General features: G+C 40.2%; 1 protein-coding gene across 1 annotated transcript in view; it reads left to right on the top strand.

Moving 5' to 3' along the window:
- Positions 1 to 24,010, top strand: part of pola1 (polymerase (DNA directed), alpha 1) — a 210,286-nt gene that overhangs the window by 118,845 nt on the left and 67,431 nt on the right. The window lies entirely within an intron of this gene.

Here is a 24,010-nt window from a genome sequence, read left to right as displayed (position 1 = left end):
TTCCAAATGAAAGCAGGCAGTACTTGTGTAACTGGCTTTTTAATTTAAGTGCATTTTATTCTCTAGGATCAATGACATTAAAAGAATGTTGAAAGGCGCTACAAATTTAGAGCAAGGGGGAATTGGATTTTCTCAAGTACCCAATTATTAAAGAATCATGGAGACACATGGCACAGGAACAGACCCTTCAGCCCACTATGTCCATGCCAACCATCATGTACCCAGCTAACCCAATCACATTTAACAGTACTTGGTCTGTAGCCTTGTATGTGTTTATTGTTCAAGTGCTCGTCTCCATACCTCTTAACTGTTGTGAGAGTTATTGCCTCCGCCACCCTCTCTGTGTTCCAGACTCCAATTACCCTCTGGGTGGGAAAATATTCCTGTTTGGATTCCCTCTAAACTTCATTGTTTGCACAAGGTTCGCATACTAAGTGCACAAGAGGAGCATTTTCCATTGGTGTTCGTTATTAAGAAGACATTACTACCTCTTTATCAGCTATGTTGTCCAGTGTTCCAAGTAGGGAAAATATCTTTGCGATTCCAGGCATTAATGGACAATTAGTACACTGGGACTCTGTTGTTTGGGGAGGGGATTGTGGAGGTGGTGATGGGGAAATTGTCAAAGTAAGGAAACTGAAAAACAATTGAAGGTGCTTAGTAATACAAAATGGAATCCTGAACAAAGTTAATGAGGCTTAAAATCTCATGCAGACACAGGAGACTGCAGATGCTGGAATCTGGAGCAGAAAAAAAAACTGCTGAAGGAACTCAGTGGCGCAGGCAGCATCTCTGGAGGCAAAGGGGTGGTCGATGTTTCAGGCTGAGACCCTGCATCAGGGCTGGTGTTCAGGACTGAGTTCCTCTGGCAATTTGTTTTTTTTGCTTTAAATCTCATCTTGGTTTCTCGAATTCAAACCCAAATTTGCTTTACTTTGAAGATTTTTTTTCCAAAAATAGCAAACAAAAGTTAAAAATGGGTAATTTTATGAGATGCCTTTGGACAAGTTGTCACAATGAAGGTGGTGCAGAAATGGATGTTGTTGCTGAGTTAGGCAGCAGCTATTCTTAATTTCTATAACAGCTAATCTATTTGTATTTGTCCCAACTGAGATTACTCTAAATAACCTGAAAACCTGTTTAACTTCACTGGGCAGTTTAGCTGATAAATACCACTTACTTTTTTAAAAAAAAAGGTTTGAATTGTTTTCTCATCTATATTTTATCATCCATTGCAACCAAGCAGTGTAATTAAAGACAGATTCTTCACCAAACCTGGAGCTTCAAGGCCAGGTGGTTCTACACACCTAGGCAGGGGATCTCAGTGGTCACATTCAGAATACATCAGGCATTATGAATGGTAATATACTTTGCAAAGTTCTCTTGTTTGTTTTAATGATCGCGTTGGTAAATGGCAGTGGTCTTTCCTCAAGATGGATTAGATGCCATTCTTGCTGATTGGATAACCTTTATCTAAAAATTAATGGGGTAGTTGCAGGCACAGAAGCAGATGCAGGCCACTCAGCCTCTCCTGCTAGCTCTGCCATTCATTTAGTTGATCTTTTAATTCAGTGCCATTTTTTCTGCACGAATTCCACATTGATTCCCATAACCTATTGCTTTTTGTTTTGAATATACTCAGCAATCGAGTTTCTGCCATACTCTTGGGTAGAGGATTCCAAAGGTTTGCTACCTTCTGTGAGAAGAAATTACTTCTCAACTTTAGCCTGAATAAGGCCAACCCCTTGGTTCTAGACATCCTGGCCTGGGGAACCATCAACTCTTCATCCACCCAGTTAAGCCCCATAAGAATTTTGTATGTTTTAATGAGATAACCTCTCCATCATCAAAACATCAAAGAAAATAGATTCAGTCTGCTTCATCTGCCCTTGTATAGCAAACCAACCATCTCAGGAATCAGTCTGGTGAACCTTCGATTAACGCCGTCCATCAAAAGTATATTCTTCTTTAGATAGGTACTCCAGACCTGTGCACATTTTTCCAGGAGCTGTCTCATTAGTGTTCTACAATTGGAGCAAGGCACATCTACTCTTATACTTAAATCCTCTTGCAATAAAAGCTGACATACTATTTTCCTTGCTAATTGTTTGCTGAACTTGCATGTTAACTCAAGAATACTCAGGTCCCTCTGAACACCAACAGTTTTCAATCTCTCAGCATTGAAAAAAAATACTCAGGCTTTCTATATTTTTCTCCCAAAATGCATTTTTCATCTTATTCCATCGGCCATGTCCTTGCTCATTTACTTAGCTTCTTTACATCCTCTTCTTTGCTGAGAATGCCATCTGGCTTTCTGTTCTCATCAAAAAAAATACTCATTCCCTTCATGCAAATCAGTGATATGAATTTCGAACACCAGCAGCGTTGGCATCAATTCCAGCTGCATGTGGCTAGTCACCCAAAGATGACATGTTTATGAACTTTCCTCAATCTACACCAGTATATTACCTCTTGTACCTGAACTGTTTTGAGTAACTGGATTGGAGGCCTCCTGAAAGACCAAATATATAACATTAACTGGTTTGCCCTTAACCATTTTGCTAGTTGCATCCATAAATTCGAACCAATCGGTCAAACATAATTTCTTTCTGTAAATCCATGTTGACCTTGCCTAATTCCATTATTATTATTATTTTCCTAGTGCCTCGTTGCTACTTCTTTAATGATAGCTTCCAGGATTTTCCCCACTACTGATGCTGGGATGATGTTTCCCAGTTAGTTATGTATAATTTATGTATTGCTGCTGCTGCTGCAAAACACTAATTTTCATGGCTGGGTATGTATGCCCATGACAATAAACTTGAAACTTCCCCTGTTGGCATGTCCAGAACCATTCAGGACAGAGATGAGAAGTCATTTCTTTGCATGGATGGTAGTAAATGTTTGGAATTTTCTACCCAAGAGGGCATTGAGGATGTTCAAGACAGAAATTGTTAGATTTTTTAGATATTAATGATATAAGGATGGTACAAGAAAGTGGCACTGAGGTAGAACCTGAGGTAGAAGAACCAATGTCAGCGTGCTAAATGAAGCAAAAACAACAAGCATCGAAGCCTACGTTATCAAGAACCAACTAAGATGGAGCGGTCATGTTGTTCGGATGAAAGACGAACGTCTGCCGAAACAAATCTTCTACTCCCAGTTTAAAGTAGGCAAACGTAAAAGAGGCGGACAACAGAAGAGATTCAAAGACGTCTTACATGAAGAAATGTAACATTGACATCAACAATTGGGAAACCAATGCCAATGACAGGAAACTCGGACAAACCATCATCCGAGAAGGAACAGCAACTTTTGAAGCCAACAGATGTGCAGAATTAGAGAAAAAGAGAAGAAGGTGGAAAGGGAGGCATCAACAACCAAAGCCCGATCTGCCATCTGGAACTACCTGTCCTGAATGCAGAAGAACTTGCAGAGCCAAGATTGGACTCATAAGCCACTTGAGAGCCCATAAATAGATCAACGGAATGAAGACCATCATCCTCGACCTCGAGGGATAGCCACGACGACTGAGGTAAAAGGTCAACTCTGATCTTATTGAATGGCGGAACAGTAACAAAGAGTTGAACACCCTACACCTATTTCTTACGTATCTTCTTTAGAGTCTGGCCTTTCACAAGTAAAGTTCAGAACCACTTCTGCAGGGAAATGGTGGTAGATGCTTTGACCTGTCTTCTGCAGTGGCAATTTATACAATGTCAATTGCCTGTTTATATCTAATATTGATGTATTTTAATTCATCAAAGAGGTGATATACAAAAGTCAGTATGTGCAGTTGGGTTACTGACCATGATCTCAAGGGACTAAATGACCAACTCCTGTTCCTGCTTGAAAAGTGTGAGATGGAGTAGGTCACTTTAATATTAACTTTTGGAGGTATTGTCAATTTGTTTATTAGTTACCAGGCATTTAGCTTGTGCTGCAGCTGCTTTGTAAACCATGAGGCAAACGATATCTAATGCTATCTGCAAGGTATCACTTAGATTGAAAAATTTGCATACTTTCAGAAATAGCTAGCTGAATTTGACAGCTTTCAAGACTAAAAGCACCAAAATGCTTCTATATTTCCAAGTTTCCTTTATGATAGAGTTGTAGCCTCCTTCCCCATATTTGCATGCTGCTTTAGCTTAAATGGTCTGGGTAGCTGAAGGTCAAAACCATGAGGCAGGACAGGATCCCGCCTATCCCTTTGTGGTCCACTTTATTTGGTGCTTGGTAATTTTAGCTCGCTTTGTACTTGGGTGTCTTAGTTACATTGCCCAGAGATATTTATTTTGATCTTGTTTTTTAACTGGGTGTTAATGCTAAAAAGCATTAAAAGAATTAGGAAGACCACCTATCTGCCAACTTTGTTTTAGTAAACTTTTGTACTTGACAAATCTTTTATGGTCGAAAACCTCCAGGTCTTTGTAACAGAGTAAATAAGCTCTTCCTCCTCTGCTTGAAATGCTCCTTCACCTATCCTTAGAGCATTATATGCTGTATTAGTGTGAATATTCATGTTGTATGTCAGACACGGGCTTCTTTTAAATTTCTAAACCCATGGTGGTAAGATTCAAATTCAGTGAAGTCATCAAGTAAATAGAGTGGCTTGGCTGTCCACTAAGTAAACTACCAATTTTTGCTTTCTTTTGAAGATGATGGGGAAAAGTGAGTGGATTAATAAAATGAGGTGCCCGTCCATTGCTGTCTCTTGTATGCAAAATTCTACTCCTGGGAATCAGTGAGATTTCTTCTGATGGAGCCTTTCTTGGGCAAGTTGCTGCAGCATTTGGAGTACCTCAGTTGCTCCAGCACTGCTAGTACTGATGTTCCAGGTCTTGATTGATCTTGTTTGAGGTCAGATGAGTTGCTTTAATTCGTGGGTAACTCTTTGGATAATGTGGCATCCATTACCTCTCCAGCAATAATGCAATTGGTATCTATCTGCTGTCTGTAAGGTCTTGTTTTTAGTCCTGCTGAGTGCCCATACATCCTGCTCAGCCTGGCAAAACTAGGTGTGGGCAGCAATTTAGTCGCTGAGAAGCTGACTAAGGGGACAGACCAGGTAGCTGACAAAGAGAGGGCAGTGGTGAAAAGGCGGTGTGCTCAACCTTTGTCATTCAGTGTACTTAAACTGTGCAATGTATTTTGTGAAAAACAAAGAATCAATTCAGATGAATAATGAATCATTCAAGAATTATTACATGTTTTCTGTGAAATTATTGATTCCCAAAGAGAAGTTCCTGTACTTGGCCTAGATTATTTTATGTGCATAGGCAATAATAATTTAGAATTTCAATTAATCTACAAGATAGAAGGATATCCTATAATCTTGATTAATCTATTGTGGCACATTTTAAATGTGTCGACTTTTATGTAATAATCAGCATGAATCAGACAATCTCTTACAAATAACAAGATTACAGAATATTTAATTGATGAACACCTAAATGTGTTATAATGTATAATTGGCATTGCATTCACCCAGAAAATAAGACAGAAAGAAAAAGAATTTTTTGAATTAATTGTTAGCAGCAGAGTTCAGGGACAAGTTGGAAAATCTGCTTTTGCCTTTCTTTCTGGTTTGTGAAGCAATCCATGGGTTCATTTCAATATAGGAAAAACTAATTGTAATCTGACAGTTTTTATTTCATAGAACTTTTCATAGACCAAACTAAAAAAAAATATGTGCATCAAGCTATAAAGCCATTCAAAATATTGGAATGAAATTCTCTCTCATACTTGTAAGCACTTTTTAATGGACTATCTTTTCAAAAGAAAACTTTCTGTAGCTCACCAGGAATTTCTCTTACAGGAGCAAAGAGTTAACTGTCTATTGGGCTTCAGAGAGGGTTATTAATTGACCTTTGCATAATATTCACATATAGTTTATAATTATTTTGTCCTGCAAATATAGCAAGGTTCATGGTTCAGTCTAACTTCTAAATTATTAATATTCAACAGAGATACAGAGATGTTGAAAGTGGAAGAAAAGTTGATGGCAATAGATCAGTAAGTAACTAAAAGAGCAATAGATAGTGGATGGTGATTGTGAGGAATCCATCCCAAGAACTGGACAGTGTTCTGCTTTAAGTTCACATTTTTTACAAAGCTCTTTCTCTTCTATTGATTTATTTACTGTACTTCTGATCATTTGGGGCTTTGTACATTTTTTGTTCATAGAGAGATGCTGTACAAGATGGAAACAAGGTCCTTTGGCCCTCTGTGTCTGTAACGTGTCAACCCTCCATTTACATTAATCTTCTTTTATTAATCCCATTTTCTATTCTATCCTCAATTTCTTCCACTCACCTCCACAATAGGGGCAATTTACAGTGGCTAATTAACCTACCACCTCGCACACCTTTGAGATGTGGGAGGAACTGGAGCACCTGGAAGAAACCCATGTGGTCACAGGGAAAACTTGCAAACTCCACACAGACAGCATGAGGTCAGGATTGAACCTGGGTCTCTGGCGCTGTGAGGCAGCAACCCTACTAGTTGCTCCACTGTGCTGCCCTTGTGGTAATTATCTAATATTTCTCAAAACCTGCCATATTATTTGAATTATATTTCACTGTTGGGCTGGTAGCTTGTGGAAGCACTTGTTTTACAGTGGACTTGTAGTATGTAAGATGCACAGATGAGGCCTGTTAGTTGAGGCTTCCAGAGGTCACACAGCGCAACTCTTTATAAGGAGGGTGTTTTGCGGATCTTGCTAGCTACTCTTCCAGATTATCCACCAGGAGACCAATCCCTTGTTTCTTGTGAAATTTAGAGCCACGGACTGCTCACTGATAATAATAACAAAAAAAATTGGGGACATTACTGCTGGCAACGACTTCAAGGCTTCAATGATATGCAACAGTCAATCTCTGCATGGATATGATAACTTTTGCGTAAGCTGCAGCTTGTCAGAACAAGTTGAAACATAAAGCAATCCAGACCCCAGCTCCAGCCACAACCCTGCCTATGTTCCTGGTGCTCCCAGTGTTCTTGACCCCAACCCCAAGCCCAACTCCAGCTACATGCCCAGCCCACACTTTGAACCCCAGCTCCAGCCACAAGCTGACTATTGATATTTCACCGTTTGCCAGCAGAAGACATCAAATGCAATCCATCTCATGGCAAACAGGTTTCACTGGACACTGTCGGAAATAGGTCTGAAGGAATGTGATGTGTAGTATTCAGTTGACCTCATGAGGATTCAGATCTGAGGATTTTAAATCAGTGGATAACAAGGATTTGGTGTAATTATGCTAAAGTCGAAGCACAAGAAACAGACAGGAGTGAGCCATGTGGCTCCTGAAACTTTCTGTGCTGTTCTGTAAGATCATCTACTTTACCATCTGATCTCCGAATCCTCTCATAAAATAAGATATCTTTATTAGTCACATGTACTTTGAAACACACAGTGAAATACATCTTTTGCATAGGGTGTTCTGGGGGCAGCCCGCAAGTGTCGCCACGATTCCGGCGCCAACATAGCATGCCCACAACTTCCTAACCCGTACGTCTTTGGAATGTGGGAGGAAACCGGAGCACCTGGAGGAAACCCACGCAGATGGGGAGAACGTACAAACTCCTTACAGACAGTGGCCAGAGTTGAACCCAGGCTGTAAAACGTTATGCTAACCGCTTGAGGAGCACTTCATCTGTAAGTGACTCCCATTTATCACCATAATTTTTGGAGATTGGGAGAATTGGGGAAATACAAGAATATGATAGGAAAGTGAACTGAGGTAGAGGTCAGCCGTAAATAACAGAGTAGTTTCGAAGGGTCACTTGGCAAAAGTTTTTTCTTTTTACTTCAGATTCAGCCTTTACCAGTATGATGGCCAGCATGCATCCTACACAGAACCTATGTGTGCTGTTCCTTATCTTAATGAACCTTGGGTGCCCATTTATGTCTGCAAATTATTAAATTTCTAGAACTTGTGTTATTCAAACAAAGAGAAACAATGTCTATCTCTTGTGCCGTGACATTAATGACACACTGCATACAGGGCCTCATATGCCCTTCAGTTATAGCCAGGGTTAATGGGCTTTTGCTCGAGGTTTCTACTGCTGCATGGACTTTCTTTGGTCACTTCTATTTTGGTGCTTCAATTTATTATACAGTAGGTTGTGACACTTAAAATACTGTAGTTTTTAAGTGTATTAATCACCAATAGTTAGGGCAAGGACTTAGTTCTGGTGATCTGGCAGGCTCTGAAAGTTGTCACTTGAGAGGGAGTCCTCTTTGAGGGAGTAGTAATGTCGTAGCAGCATTGAACATTGGCCTTTGCTGTGCCCTCTGTTTTTAAGGTGCTTGTAGTGCCTAACAGAACAATAATTGGTGTGAATATTTTCCCATCAAGAGCCTCTGATTGAAATCTGGGTTAAGCAACTGTGATGTTAACTGACAGCGATCCCTTTCGTGATGTTGCTGTGATGCCGTGTCACCTCAGCGCCACATGCACACAGAGGAAATGAGACTAAATTTTAAGCAACAAGAAGTACATGCCAAAAAATTGGATTGCCTGGCACTACAATTTGTACACAATGCACTTTCAATTAAAAAGGACTGGAAAATTGGGCTTTGCTGCCAGTTGGTGACTTTCCTTCTGGGTCCTCCGTGCATCTGATATACTACCTCGCATTGGGGTTCAGGCTTGGCAGTGGCATCCATGTACACAGTTCAGGGCATCTCAGCCAAACCTGCGTGTATTGTGCTCTACGTGGGCCGCTCATGCAGAAGCGATCATTCACAACCCTTCAGTGTTACTTAAAGGAACTTCCCAGAGCAGTTCCCAGCTAGTGGAATCTCATGCCAGAATCTGCCTGTGGTTGGTCCCCTTTAGATATGGTCGGTGTCTGACTCCTTCCATTGAGGGCCTGAAACTGTGTAAAAACTCTTCCGCCTATTGGTCATGGAATGTATGTAAAAAGAAATTTGAGTCCTGTTGATGTAGTGTAAATCTTGTATGTAAGTAATGTCTTGTATTGTGAACGGCAACAAATGAATGTGCTGCACTCTAAATTAGCAGACATTATGAATAAGGTATGTTTTTGCTAAAGGTAACCCAGCTCGTCATTGGGCTCTCCTCTGAAAGGATTCCAACACCCCCAACCCATATATTGTGGGATACTGCTTTCCCTGCACTTAAATAATTCATTACTTTGAATCGAAGCTCATCGCTCTTTTATAGTAAGGGCCTGGTAATGCATTACATACCCTTAACTAGTTGCCCAGCCAAAAAAAAATAGCAGAGCCAGAATCAATATCTTTACTTACAAACCTTTTGTGTTAGTTAGACAATGAGGAATGTTCGTAAGAAGTACCAGCTCATTGACGTGTTGTTGGATTGATTTACACAATGATAAAAACAGCGTGAGTTGATTATTTTTTTGCCTGAGAGTTTAAGTTCCAAAACTTAACCAAAATGTGAAAGGATTGGTTTTTTAACTGCTTTTTTTTTTGCCCACTTTCAATTAGTATTATAACGTTCAGAAGCACAGCAATTGAAAGATTTACTCTCCATTCTGCACGTTATTAATGTAAGCTTTTAATCCAGACATGTCTCACTATATCTATTTGTCCTTTTGTTTTAGGCGTAAAGTTTTAATTCAAGCTGTATTGCTGTAGAACATTATTCCTATTTGTTTGATTCTTTTCAAAATAAGGTCATGTGTCTATAAAAGTTCAACTGCCAGCCAGCCTCTGAAATAGCTTTGCTGCAGCCCATGTAATTATACGTCAGTGTCAGCCATGGAACAGCTTCTGGTGCCAAAGGATGTTGTTAGTCATTCAGCTTCTGTGGCCCAATAGAGCTGGGTGTAAGTAACTTTGCAGTAACCTAGTGCTTCCCAGTCACAGCTCTCTCTTCACTGAAATGAAGAGAGAAGAGACAATGTTCTTTAATTAAAGATTCCATTGAGATGAAGAAAGGATCAGTTGTGGATGTTTATTCTCTTCGGTGGAAAAAAAATCATTGGTGGGGGGGGGGGATGCAATTTAGTGGTTAGGTGGAGAGACAGAGTCAGTGCTGTTTGTTGAATATCCTGTTAAGGACTGTTACCATTCTAATTAATCAAGTTAGAAATTACAGCTGTGGCTGCTTCCTCTATTCTCAGTATCAATTTTCTGCTCTGCTTAGACAAAGCAAATATAAATTTTGTGTTCATTTGTCATTCGTTCTTTGACTTCAGCATCTCGGAAAATAACAATGTAGCACAAAAGACCAGTATTTACCTAGTTGTAATGTAGGTTGCCATGGTGTTTTGCAAATTATTGCAATTATGTTCACCATGCGAGTCGCCCTTGGTAACTAGGGGGAAAAAAAAACTGATAATCCTGTTTTGAACAAAAGGTCAAATTGCTGAATAGAAAGTCTTGATTAACTAGAAGATGTACAAAGTGGAATTATTTCCTTCCATTCAAAAAGAGGTCTTGATCAGGTTTGGTTGGAGGGGGAGGGTGAATAAGTACATCTGTTGATTACTGAAGTACAAAGAATTGAAAGGATGTTGTCTTGAGCCTTTCATGTTGGCCTAATGGTGGCTTTTTGTCAAATTTACTCATTTGATAGATTTGAAAGAGCAGCTGCATTTAATCTGGATAAATGCTTTACCCCCATTTTTTTCATATCCCTCCTGTTCTTTCCAGGGCATGATATGTAGAAAATGCTCTGTGTGTTGATTGATTTGCATTGCAGTTTTACCTGACGTTGCTCCGGCAAACTAGTATGGTGGGAATGGTGTGGTCCTAGTTGCAGCTTAATTGAAATAAAGACAATTTAGACTATAATTAGGCTTTTCAGACTTTATTAAACTGCAGAGAGTTCATTAGATGCCTGCTTTTTGGCAGCTCTGTTGAAAGTTACCGCTGGAGTTTAGAGAGGCTCTGAGAGGAGAGTGCGAAAGCTGAGTAAACTCCTGAAAACTTTGTCTTTACATTCTTCATCGCCTAGCAACAGAAGCTTCACATTCAGGCCCTGTTTAATTTCTGATTGTTGACCATCTGGGCTGTTTTCTTGACCAAAATAATCTTTTCCCATTTGTGTAGCTCTTGAAGGAAAGACAGACAGACCAATTAAGGTTCGAACATGAAGTTCATGAATTGAGAAGTAATTCTTTGAAGCAGTATTTAGGGGAACAGCTTTCTCTCTTTCTCACCCCACCATGCACATATCCTTAATAACAGCCACACAGATATAAGAAAATTGATGTATGTTTCTTTATAAAGCCGTATTGCTCAACTTAAGTTGCCCTCGGATTGACAATTGTAAAATGATTGTTCTGTGGCGAGGGGGCACATAAAGAGCAGATGTAAGCAAGGTGCGCAATGAAAGTTATTTGGGGATTTCTGGGGAGACATTCATTCTCTTCCTGAAAAGGAGAGAATTTTAAGAAGATGGGGGCAACCCAGATCACACTTTTGGATTTTCTAACAGTTGGTGAGAAATGGTAATGGTTAAAGGCCTTACACTTTCAGTTTGTACATAAACTGAGTGGTGATGGCACTGTTTCTGAGATACTAAATATCAAATGGCAGCTTGATTTAATGAGCCTTTAACCATTTGGTGGGAATCTTTGATATTGTTTGTTGGAATTTGTCATTTTCTGTGCAGTGTGAGAATAAGTGTGCACTGTGATTCTGCTGGGCTGCATTTGGCTGAAATTCATTTTTTGTCATATAACTACCAGAGTTTTTGTAATTTTCCAACTCTTCTGAGTTTTATTGCTTTACGTGGTCAATGCGACCTTGCAAATTTATTGCAAGAACTCTTGGACCAATCTTGGCTTTGCTGTGTTTTGCCATGCTCCCTCCTGGCCATGTGCCTCTGGTTTAGTTTTGCGGTTCATCATTTATTGGTGGCTGCACCATACAGTTCATTGCATTAATAGCCATTTAATATTAATAATGATGTTCATATCCTGTATTCAAGTGAATGCATGTTATGTATTTAAGCATATTTATTACACTCATACCATCCTCAATAAGGTGCCAAACAAAATCAACATTATGTCGAATATCTTTCGATCTAGATCATTTATCTGTCTGGTAATCTAGAGATAGCTGTTCTCTTCAAGCACATGGAGGGATTTTGTTTCACAATTTCACTATGCTTAGTTTTGATTTCACTTGACTTGATACGTGATCTGTCATTTAGTGAACATGAACAAAGGTTCCAGTGACAAAATTAGCTTTTTACTTTTTTTGTGTTGAGTGAGTTTGTTCATCAAGGTGAAGGGATAACATTACAGAGGAATTAATACTCAAAAGAATCAGCATTAAGTACTCTTATAATAGACATAACAAGTGTCAGCTGCGGGATGTCATTGGCTGTTCCCTGCCCTAGTACTGAGATTCAGTCCTGTGCTCGGAAAAGGTTAATATGACTGTACCATTTGCCACAGCAGCAATCCCTGAGTGTGGCTGTTAATTTTGTGACAGTTACCTCTGATGGGACCAGGTTGTCCAGGAGCTGAACTGACGCTATCCTAATTCATTTCATAAAGCAGGATAATAGCCAACACTGGTGGAAGATCTCAGCTGGGGAAATGTTTGGGTGATTGGGCAATGGAAACAGCATCCAACTGCTGCAGGCAAAACCTTGCTCTGCCATAAAAGGCCAGTTACTTGTCCAGAAAAATAATTACCCAAGGTCAATCAGTGGGAGAGTAGACAAAGAACCATGTGGAATCAAGTGCCAATTTGACATTTTATCTGAAGTTTTCAAAGCTCAGGCATTAATTTACCGAGGTTGAAATAAGCTCAAAAATCCAACGTAACTGGAACAGCATTAATTTTCTTCAGGCTCCAAATGCAATAGTTCTCAGCAATGCCAGCTTAGTGATGGATTTTTTTTTCCTATCCTCTCTCGTGCAAAGGACAGTGAATAAATTGTAAACTAGGCTTGAAATAAAACTGCACTAACTGTTCTATTACTGATTTAGTGCTGGTTTCAACAAGTTTTTGATGAATAGAAATGTGTAATCATTGACACAACTGCTAGTTAGGAAAAGAGGAAATCGGATGTCAAGTTGTACTGCTTAAGTAGAAGGGGTTGGAATTTGGCCATATTAACATGCTAGTGAATGTGTGAGAATTAGAGCAGGCGGCTGCATCCAACCTGCACCATGAGTTTGAAGAGGCTTATTATCTTTTCACTCTCTTGACTACGGAGTCTGATTTTTTTTTTAAAAAGCTAAGACCAGTAAGTCAAATGACAAACTGGTGTTTCAGAGCATGTTACGTTGCTCGCTTTTCAGACAGCATATATTTCTTTTGTCATTCTCTTCGAAGTATCTTGGGGTTTTAACTCCTAAGACTCAGATGAAGCAGCTGACTTTACCAGCATTTGATATTTCCCTTCATCGTAAATAGGATTTTAACAAAGTGTGCTTGATAAGGAACATGACATCAAGACCTTGAGTGTTTGTTGAATAGCCACTAAATGGAAGCCATTCTGTTTCATGAACTTCAGCCTTAAGTAGTCAAATTGGACAAGTAACGGTGCAGAAAAATCTTGCTAGTGCACCTATTCTGATATTCTGCACGTACTGAGCCAATATTTATTGGAGGTTCAAGATGAATCTGACTATATCTTCATGGAATGTTTCTTCATGCCTCTTCCAAAGGGGTTTTGTTGGGGGGTGGAGAGAGATACGGAGTTAGCAGTCAACAATGACATTCATTTATATAGCACGTTTCACATATAGCGTAATTATTCCAAGGAACATCTCAGGAGATTACCAAATGAAAACAAGTTATGCTTGGAAAGGGGGTGTCAGGATGGATTGCCAAAGGCTTGGTCAAAGAAGTAAATTTTGAGGGTCTTAAGAGAGGAAAGCAAAGCAGAAATGTTCAGGCAGGCTACTTTGGAGCTTAGCAATTAAAGGTATGGTTGCCAGCACTGGAACAATTAAGTTTGGGTACGCAAAAGACCAGAGAGGGAGGATTTGATGGATGGTGATTAGAAGAAATGATAATGGATGATATTTCCCTCCCAAGGTTAGGGATGCATAATTATTCTGGTGGTGTGGGGATTCTTTTGGTTGTATTTTGTTAGCTATCCCTAATTGGCATAACAAGGTGGCAATGAGTAACAAGTGTCCTTGCAATGGTGCTAATTGCACTGTGGTGTAAGGTTGGAAGTTAGAGACCATTGACCCAATTTGCTGAGGTACATCTGTGTTAGGGTGAAGTAATCTGATGGTCATATCTCTTTTATGGGTCAACGTAGGGGAAAAAACATGGGGAGAAGTGGTTAATCCTTCTACATTTGCTGCCTGTTCATTTATGTGTGAGCCAAATATTTAGAAAACAATCTGAAACTGTACTATCAGTAAATAGATGTCAAAAAATTGTTCTTTCTGTGGATCAGACATCATCTATGGAGGTAAATAAACAGTTGACGTTCAGGGTCGAGACCCTTCATCCAGTCCTGATGAAGGGTCTCAACCCGAAACGTCAACTGTTTATTTCCCTCCATAGATTCTGCCTGGCTCAAAGAATTGTCCTGCATTGTTGATTTAGTATGACATCATGAATTGGTTTCTGTTATCATACAGTGTGATGTTTTCTGTTGCTGAGGTAGATTTCAAGGAGAATAATTCCCACCAAAATGAAGTTGTTTGTGGGTGCCATTTATTACAGGTCATCTGTGTACTAGTATTTATAGGATGGTGAATCCTTCTTTCTCACAAGAGAAGAACAGGATTTCAAGTTTTGATTTGTGATGGCAGGGGTTGATTTGTGCTTGCTTAATTTTGCGTCTCTCTTCATTTTAGTGGAAGTCTTTGAAAACTCCAGACGCAGACTCGGATAAAAGTAAAATTAGTGTATAATCACTGGTTGTCGACTATTTGTAAACAAGTCAAATGATTTCTGAACTGAAAAGTTAGGTCAAGAATGCAGCTTAAAATATGAATGGAACAAATTGCAGCATTCTTGACCTGATATGCAGTGTTGCATACACAACCAAGTTACACGGGGAAAATATTTAGTTCCTGGCTTCCAAGTGATTCATTTTTAAATGTGTAATTATTTTACTGTGTCTTTTTTCACTGCTCTTTGTCAAAACAAGAATGTGTTTTCCATAATCAAAGCACACCTTCAATCCCTGTCCTTATGCATGTATCATGGGTGATAGCATGCCTGGATCGAGGAATTACCCAGTCACCATACTCTGTACAAATGAAGATCAACTAGGTGGACCTATCATGTTTGTCTGACTCTTTTAGAAGCAGCATACGGTAGTAGCAACCAGCCAAATCAATACATAGAGACTATGCTGATGAGATGTCTCTATCTTTCTTTGCTAGTTGGTAAATGTATCAAGAGTAGAATACTTGTAGTTTTAAAAAAAAAAGTTGAATCAACTCTCGAGCTTGAATCACCTGAAATAACATTATACTTTTGACAAACTACAAGACTTTTGATTGCTTTGGGCAACATTCACCATTAAATGTGTACAGCTGAAGTGCACTTCCAATTTCAAACTAGAACTGAGATAATTTCCAGGACTTCTGAAATGTGAGTTAGTTAATTACTCGTCAAAGAATGTTAACATGGTGTGTGTCTGCGGTTCTAATTTCAATTGCTACCACTTTCCCTTGAGTATTTTTGTTACTACCTGAAATAAACCATTCCAGACTGACTGACTTACAGGATAATCATCAGGTTTGGTACTTGTGGGAAGTTCACCTCCATGTTTTCTTTTTGAACTTGAAGAAAGTTTCCATTTTAATTTCAAATATTTTAAAATTACATAATGTTTCGTTATTATATCACTATTGTCCCAGAAATTAAATGTTTTCCCCACTGCTATCTTTGCTACTACATAAGATGCGCAAATGAAAAGTTTAACCTCCAATTTAAGGGACCTAGCCTTAATATTGTTCTTGATGTACGTTGAGTCAACTTGTACCCACACGACTGGTGTGCAGACAGCAGATGAGCTGTTAAGCAATATGTGTGTGTGACCAGGTGGTTTCTGTCATAGTCAACTGACCAAGAAGCCTGAATCTGGCACAGATGATATAAAACTCTGCTTTAAAGCTTCTATGAATCACCTTGGAATGGCTCAGTGTGTTACTTGGGATCTTTTTTGTGGCCAGAAATAAATGGCTTTGATTTTCTCTATTTTACATATTTTTATCAGAATAAATCTTGGTAATCTTGGTAGGATTTGTGGTCCTGGCAATGGGAAACAGTGCATAAATATTTTTGAAACAGGAAATTAATCGATTGTTCCATGTACCACTCCATATGTGTGTATCAAACAATTTTGAAGCTACACTACCCAGATCTCAAAATTTCTATTACTTGTCAGCCTGAAGATAACACTTCAATCTCAATGGTATTGCACCCAGAAATGGAAGGAGAAGTTAATATTTCGAATACAGATAGTTTTATTCATAACCAGGCAATTTTACACTGGCTTACCTGCTCATTGCTGCATGTTGGAACAAACAGTAGAGTCAGCTATAAACAAATGAGTGTAGCATTACAATTGGTAAAACTTAATTTCCCTCCGCACTTCATAAAATTGTGTCTCTGCTTCATTTTTCAGCATTAAATCTTAAGTTTGGTAAGACCAATTTAGAGCTAACATTTGAGATTTCAATCCCTCGTAAAAGAGATCAGTAAATACAATCCTTCCCTGATAAAAATTGTACTTCCAGATAAGAACAAAGGAAAATATATTTCCTAGATTAATATAGAAATTCTAAAGCAAAATCAAATAATAAATGAGCTCAAAAGTAATTGCTGCTGTATATGCGACAATATTATCTAGCTCTTGCCATTGCACAGCACACATGTTGAATTTCGTTCGAAAAAAAATTTCCTTTGAATCATGGTATTGAAATTGATCTGTACTGGAGATCTAATTATCAACACAAAACAAAAAAGATATACTGTTCTATTAATAACTGTTCAAAATAGCTCCCTATGCTGACGTTCATATTTAATCTTCATGAATAGTAGTTACATCTATTGTTGCAGTTTGTAAAGAGAGATTAACAGATAGTATGTATAAACATACTCATTTAGGTGTTAATTACAGAGGTTATTTAAAAAAACACTCTAGTCTTTCACGTTATTGTAACTAGTAGGATGTCCATACAAATTAACCTTACTAGTTTCATCACTAGAAAGAAATACTGCCGATAACAGCTGTGAGTGGATGGAGATTGCTGTTTTCTTCGAATGTCTTGAAGCTTATTTACATGTTGGTTAAAGGTGAACGTTTAAGCACCAAAAGCTAAATATGATTTGGGAAGTTTGAGAGAAGTTGTAAATGCTGTGCAAAGCAATACACACTTGACAAATTCTTCCTGCCCATGTTTTGTTGGCAAATATAGCAGAGTTGTGAGTGATCTTTCACTATTCTGGGGTGGGGTATGACGTGTTGCATTGAGGATTGTGAGGCAGAGTGGGAGGGGACAGAAGTAGAGGGGAGGCTGGTGGGAGTGGAAGGAAAATCACTCTCTTCTGAACCTCTTTAATTGCTTCTAAAGAGAGTGGGATCGATTGGGGTGCCCAAATGTCTCTGCTTGGAATACCATTTTTGGGCTGGAGCAGAAGACCACAGGCTAAAATTATTGCAAGGACTTCAACTTATCATAGAGCATTTGGCACACAGGGTGATATTGAGTGGCTTGCAATGCTCATCTAATGTCACGTGCTAAATTCCAACAGAGCCTCAAACACTGACGCATAGCCTGAATAGGGCTGAGGGCTGGTTGAGCGTTTTGTGTGTTCACATTTGTACTGCTCTTTGAGAGCCTGAGCTGAGTGCATATTCCTTCAGATAGTTATCATTCATTTTTCATTCTCTCCTCCCCTTCCACCGCCCCACATATATATGTGTGTGTGATACACACACACACACACACACACACACACACACACACACACACACACACACACACACCCATGTTCTCAGCTGCACCCCTATCCCATAATCCTTTCTCCCAACCAGACTCCTTCCTCGAGGTTTTCTGATGCCTACTCTGTTCCATGTGATCTTCTTCCTGCCATGTCCTCACCTGATCCTCACTCACCAAAGTCTTGATCAGTTCCTTCTCATACATCCACCTGCCACCAAGAGCTATGCCCCAACTTTTCATCCATCACATCCACTCTTCACAACAACAGGAGATTATGGTGAAGATTAACATGTACATAGTAGCTTGGGCCTCACTTTTGGAAAGATTGCTTGTAGATCAAGACCCCAAACCCGGCATAAAGCTTATGGTCCACTGAGCAGCAGTGATCCCTGCCCTGCTGTATGTTTCTGACACTTAGATGACTTACATAAGATACCTGAAAGCACTGGAGAGATAGTACCAACACTGTCTTTACATCATCTTTCAGAGGATCAGCAAGCCAATGTCATTGTCCTCTTCCAGACCAACATCCCTAGAATTAAGGCCCTAATTCCATTCAGTTGGCTCTGCTGGGCGGGATGTATTTGCATGCCTGACACCAGATTCAAGGATATTCTTGAAGCTTTCTTGAAAAAATGCAATGTTGCCACTGGAAATCTCTAGCCCATGTAACTCTGGTTGGCAGTGAGTCTCCATGCTGAGAGATGCAGGAGCCCAGTGTAAATGTTGAGGGGAGCGCATCCTCTCTCAAAATACTCGTCCAGCCATCCCTTCATATACCTATCACACCTATAGTAAAGCCTAGCATCTCACAGTGGTCTCATCAGTCCATTAGAACCCAAAGAAATAGGGGGGAAACAAGTCATCCCTGATGAAGGACTGCCTAAGAAAAAGAAGAGACCTTGTTTTATTTAATTATTGACAGAATGTGATTGTCACCCATGAGAACAGTGTTAATTGTCCATCCATGATTGTACATGAACTGAGTGTCTTGCTGGGCTATTTCTTAGGGTGAATAAATGAGTTTCTGGAGGAACTCGGCGGGTCAGGTGGCATCTGTTCAGGGAAATAGTCGACATTTCCGGTTGGGACCCTTCATTGGACTGAGAGTAGAAAGGAGACAGCCAATATGAAGAGGTGAGGGGTGGGGCAAGAGCTGGCAAGCAATAGGTGAATGCAAGTGAGGCAGGATTGATTGGCAGATGAGGGGAGGGAAGGGTGGAGATCATGATGGAGGCTGGGAGGTGATAGTTGGAGATAGGCTGAAGATAATGGAATCTGATCAGGAAAGAAGGTGATGAGGAAACAAATGAGAGAGGTATAATGGGTAGATGGGAACAGTGGGGATCTAGTGGCAGCTGTGTGTGAGTGATGGGCAGATGAAGTAGGTGGGGGAGGGGAAAGAAATTGGGAGATGGTGGTCTGGGGGGTGTGGCTGGAATGAAGGGAGTGTGTGAGAGGACCTGGGTAGATCAGAAAGAGGGAGAAAGGGACAGAGATGTAACCTGAAATTGAGGAATTCAGTGTTCATGCCATTGGGTTGTAGAATACTTAAGAGGAAACACAAGGTGCCGTTCCTCTAGTTTGCATTTGGCTTCACCCTGGCGGTGGAGGACGCTGTGAACAGATAGGCTGGAGTTGTCGTCTTTGGAACAGAGAAGGCTGAGGTGTAACCTGATAGAGATGTACAAAATTGAGTGGCACAGGCAAGGTTGGTGGTGAAAAACACTTATTCTTCCAAGTAGAGATGTTGTAACCAAAGGGCATAGGTTTAAGGTGAGAGATTTAGAGGAGAGGTGACATAGAATATTTTTCATCCAGAAGGTGGTTGAAGTCTGGAATACACTGCCTGAGGGACTGTTAGAGGCAGGTATTCTCACAATGTTTAACAAATATTTCGATGAGCCCTTGAGCGACCATGGCCTAGAAGGCTATGAGCCAAATGCTAGAAAACAGGATTAGTATGGAGAGGTACTGAATGAACAGGTACAGAATTGCCAGCACAGACATGGTTCGCTGAAGCGCCTTTTACTACACTCTGTGATTCTCTAACTCTAAACCAGGTGTTAATTTTTACAACAGTCCATTAGTTTCATCGACATTGTTAATAATGCTAGATTTTTCATTCCAGCTTTAATTAATTATCTACATTTAAATTTCCCAGCAGCCATGTTGGGATGGAACTCCCACCTCAGGGTTAATAGTTCAAGTGTGTGGATACTAGATAGCTGAACCACTATGTCACTCTATTCCTGAAAAAGGAAACTCTTCACAGAGCCCTGCTTTATCTTTTCCATGTCATTCTTACTTTAGTATGTGTGCTGCTGAAGTGTATTCAGCAGGAAATTGAAGCTTGATATTTATTTAACAGGCTAAGCCAAGGGCTTCTTTAGGCCAGGGTTTCCTTCATTTAGTTCAGGACCTCTTTGGTTGCAAAACCTACTGATGATCACCGTCTGGATTTAAAAATAAAGAATTGCCATCTGGTCATGTCACCAGTGAAACACCTTGCAGTAATGTTCCCATCACTCACATATAGTCACTGCCCAATCAGCAACACAGAGGCTGATGTATTGCCTATTTGTGACTTTGTTTTTGACCTTGTCCCCCTCGCTGTCCTCAACACCATAAGAAACCCCATCCTCTGTCATTTCCATTGATTTCCCCTCCCACGTCCAACCACCAATATATTCCTGAACTCTCCAGAAGTGTACTATCTGGATCATGGATATATAGTACCCAACTTCATCCCTGTCTTCTGCTCCCTATCCTCCACCCCCCTCCCCAAAAGCAATGCACTGGTTGCTGAACACTCAGACCTCCAGTCAAAGACCAAAATGGTATGAAATAGTAGCATCATTTTGACCAATGTGGCTTTCACAAGTGTCTACTGGATTCCATTAACTTCCTTGGCTGTCATTTCTAGTATAGGCAAGAAATGCAGAACCTTTGAGTACTGCTTCAGCTGAGTTTACTTTTCCACACCTGATCCAAAATGTTGTATAGCTGTCACTCAGTGCTGCCAAATTCTCATCTTTTCTTTCCACACAGTAAGGTTTTTGAAAAGCTGTTGTATGTTTTGCTATTTGCACAAAATTGTGTTGCTCATCTTGCTTTAGCGAGTTCCAATACAGGACTTGGTCTTTAAAAAGTGTTCACAAAAAAAAGTGTTATTCCATGGGATATGGAAGTCACAAGCAAGACTATTTTTTGTTGGCAATTGTTAATTATCCTTGAGACTAGGGTGGTGATCTATTTTACTCTAAAATCATTATAGTCTGAGAGAGGAAGGTCTTTCCACTATATTGTAGGGAGGGAGTTTCAAGGTGTTGAATGTTCACAGTCCAGTGTGTTGCACTAAAGTTCATTTTTGTCATCAACGATTAGAGGAAGGTGAACAATGGGGTCATATCTCTCCCTGCCTTCATTTGGATGAAAGCTTATATACATGAAATACAGTCTCAAAAAGTGCAATAAACAACAGACTAAATAAGAAATTATTTTCATACTTGTATTAAGTCTACTGACTGCAACATTGCCAGGAGATGGTAATGCCTCTTCGTGAAATGTGCCTCCATTCTTGTCTATTCCAGGCCACCAGACAAAACTTTTAGCATTTTACAGGAGACAAGATGTACCTAGGTGTCCATACAGCTGCTTTAGACCAACACCTCTTCTTTGTGGGGTACACCAGTTGTGGAATCCCCAAATAACAACATCATTCTGGATGCTTAACTTGTACCTTTTCCCTGCAATATGTTCACAATGAGTAATATTTACATTCTTCTTAAAATTATCTTTCCCCTGCATGCTGGATGTGCTTACAGACTCGCAAGAGGTTAGGGTCATGTCACTTCATGGTTAGCATGCAGCTGAATTGTAACTGGAGTACTTTCCACGTGTTCTAAATTTTTTTTGCGATTGTTTCTCACATGGAAGTGCACCAAATGACAGCTAGCATAGTGCATCTGCATCCTGACTGTATGGTCCACTCTTGTACATGGTGTTGTAATATTGTCAGCCAATGTGAAGTACTCATCTCTACACTTCCGCTGAGGCCATCTGAGGTAGCTTCTAGCATTCACCAAAAACGCACTGCAGAGACTCGTGATGGGTGTGAATGGGTAAGGTTCCGGCCATACCAGAAGAAATTTCTTGCTCTGTGGGTGATAGCTAAATATCCTTTGTGGAATTGTGAATGTCGCTCCTCGGCTTCGGAAAGGGATTTTGATGCGAAACCAACTGTTCGTTCATCTCCATTCTCCATACACTGTGACGTGACCACACCAGCACCAGAAGGCAATGTATGACAGGTCAGCAGCACTTGCTTTGCTGTATTATAATGAACAAGGATCTGTGGATGTAGATAGACCAACAAGGGAAAAGGAGCATTATTGGACTTTGAACGTAGCTGATCATGTGGCGGGGATATCAGTCGGGGAACATTTTGGAGATAATGACCATAGTTCTGTATATTTTAAAGGAGTTGTGGAAAAGGATAGGGATGGACCAGTAATAAAGGTCTTAAATTGGGGTAAGGACAATTTCTTTAACATAAGAGAGGACCTGGAAAAGGTTGACTGGGAGCATCTACTTGCAAGCAAGTCTACATCTGCACAGTGGGAAACATTCAAAGGAGAAATAGCAAGAGTTCAAGGCCATCATGTTCCATCAGGCTAAATGCCAGGAATAACAATTACTGGGAACCCTGGATGTCGAGGATATTGAGAGTTGGATAAAGAGGTAAAAGGAAGCATGTGACGGCTATAAGGAACTAAGGATGAGGGAGGCCTTGTAAGAGTATAGAAAGTATCAAGAGGCAGTTAAAAAGGGAATTAGGAAGGCAAAGAGGGGTTACGAGAAAACACTGGAAAACAAGATTAAGGTAAATCCAAAGGTGTTCTATATGTATATTAATGGCAAAAGAATAGTCAAGGGAAAAGTAGAGCCCTTAAGGTACGACATGGGCAATCTGTGCATGATCGGAAGATGTAGGTGAGGTCCTAAATGAATACTTTCTGTCAGTATTCACAAAGGAAACAGACTTTATAGTTGGAGAATTCAGTGAAGGGGAAGGTGAAGGTGAAAGTCTAGTTCAGGTTTCCATAAATAAGGAGGGGATACTTGATGCCTTGGTGGGCTTAAAGGTGGATAAATCCTCAGGACCAGATAGGATTTATCTCAGACTGCAGCGGGAAGCAAGGGAAGAGATTGCTGGGGATCTGCCCTGGACACGTGAGGTACAAAATGACTGGAGGACAGCAAAGTTGGACCCCTTTTCAAGAAAGGCAGAGGGGAAAGTCAGGCATCTTTAGACCTGTGAGCCTAACATCAATGATAGGGAAGGTACTGGAAAAAATTCTGAGGGAGAGGATTAATGATCACTTGGAATGGCAGGGATAATCAGATGCAGCCAACATGGCTTTGTCAAGGGCAGATCCTGTCTGACCGATTTTATTGATTTCTTTGAAGAGTGTATCAATGAGGACAAGACAGTGGATGTGATTTACGTGGACTTGGTGGCAAGGTCTTGCATGGGAGACTGGTTCAAAAGGTTAGGCCCATGGGATCCAGGGCAAGTTGGCAAACTGGATCCAAAATTGGCTTGGCAATAGGAGACAAAGAGTGATGGTAGAGGGTTGATTTTCTGATTGGATGCCTGTGACTAGTGGTATCCCAAGAGGATCAGTACTGGGACCCTTGTTATTTGTAATATATGTGAATGATGGATGTGGGAGGCAAGATCAGTAAGTTCACGATTGGCACAAAGATTGGCGGAGTTGATGGTGTGAAAGGTGGCCTTGTGCAGCAGAGAGATATCAATATGTTGATAAAATGGGCTGAAAAATGGCAGATGGAGTTTAATCCAGACAAGTGAGAGGTCGGCATTTTGGAAGCACTAATGAGGCTAGGACATAGACCATGAATGGTAGGGTCTTGGGGAGTATTGAGGAACAGGGGGACCTCAGAGTACAAGTCCGTAGATCCTTGAAGGTAGCAATGCAGGTAAATACGTGGTTAGGAAGACATACGAGGTGCTGGCCTTCATTAGTCTGGGCATTGAACACAGAAGCAGGGAAGTTATGGTCCAAGTTGAGAAAAACTTGGTCAGACCTCAGCTGAG

Source organism: Pristis pectinata, chromosome 4, assembly GCF_009764475.1.
Source record: "Pristis pectinata isolate sPriPec2 chromosome 4, sPriPec2.1.pri, whole genome shotgun sequence".
Classification (NCBI taxonomy): Eukaryota; Metazoa; Chordata; class Chondrichthyes; order Rhinopristiformes; family Pristidae; genus Pristis; species Pristis pectinata.
The sequence above is the reverse complement of the archived record's forward strand: the minus strand, read 5'-3'. Positions and strand labels throughout refer to the sequence as shown.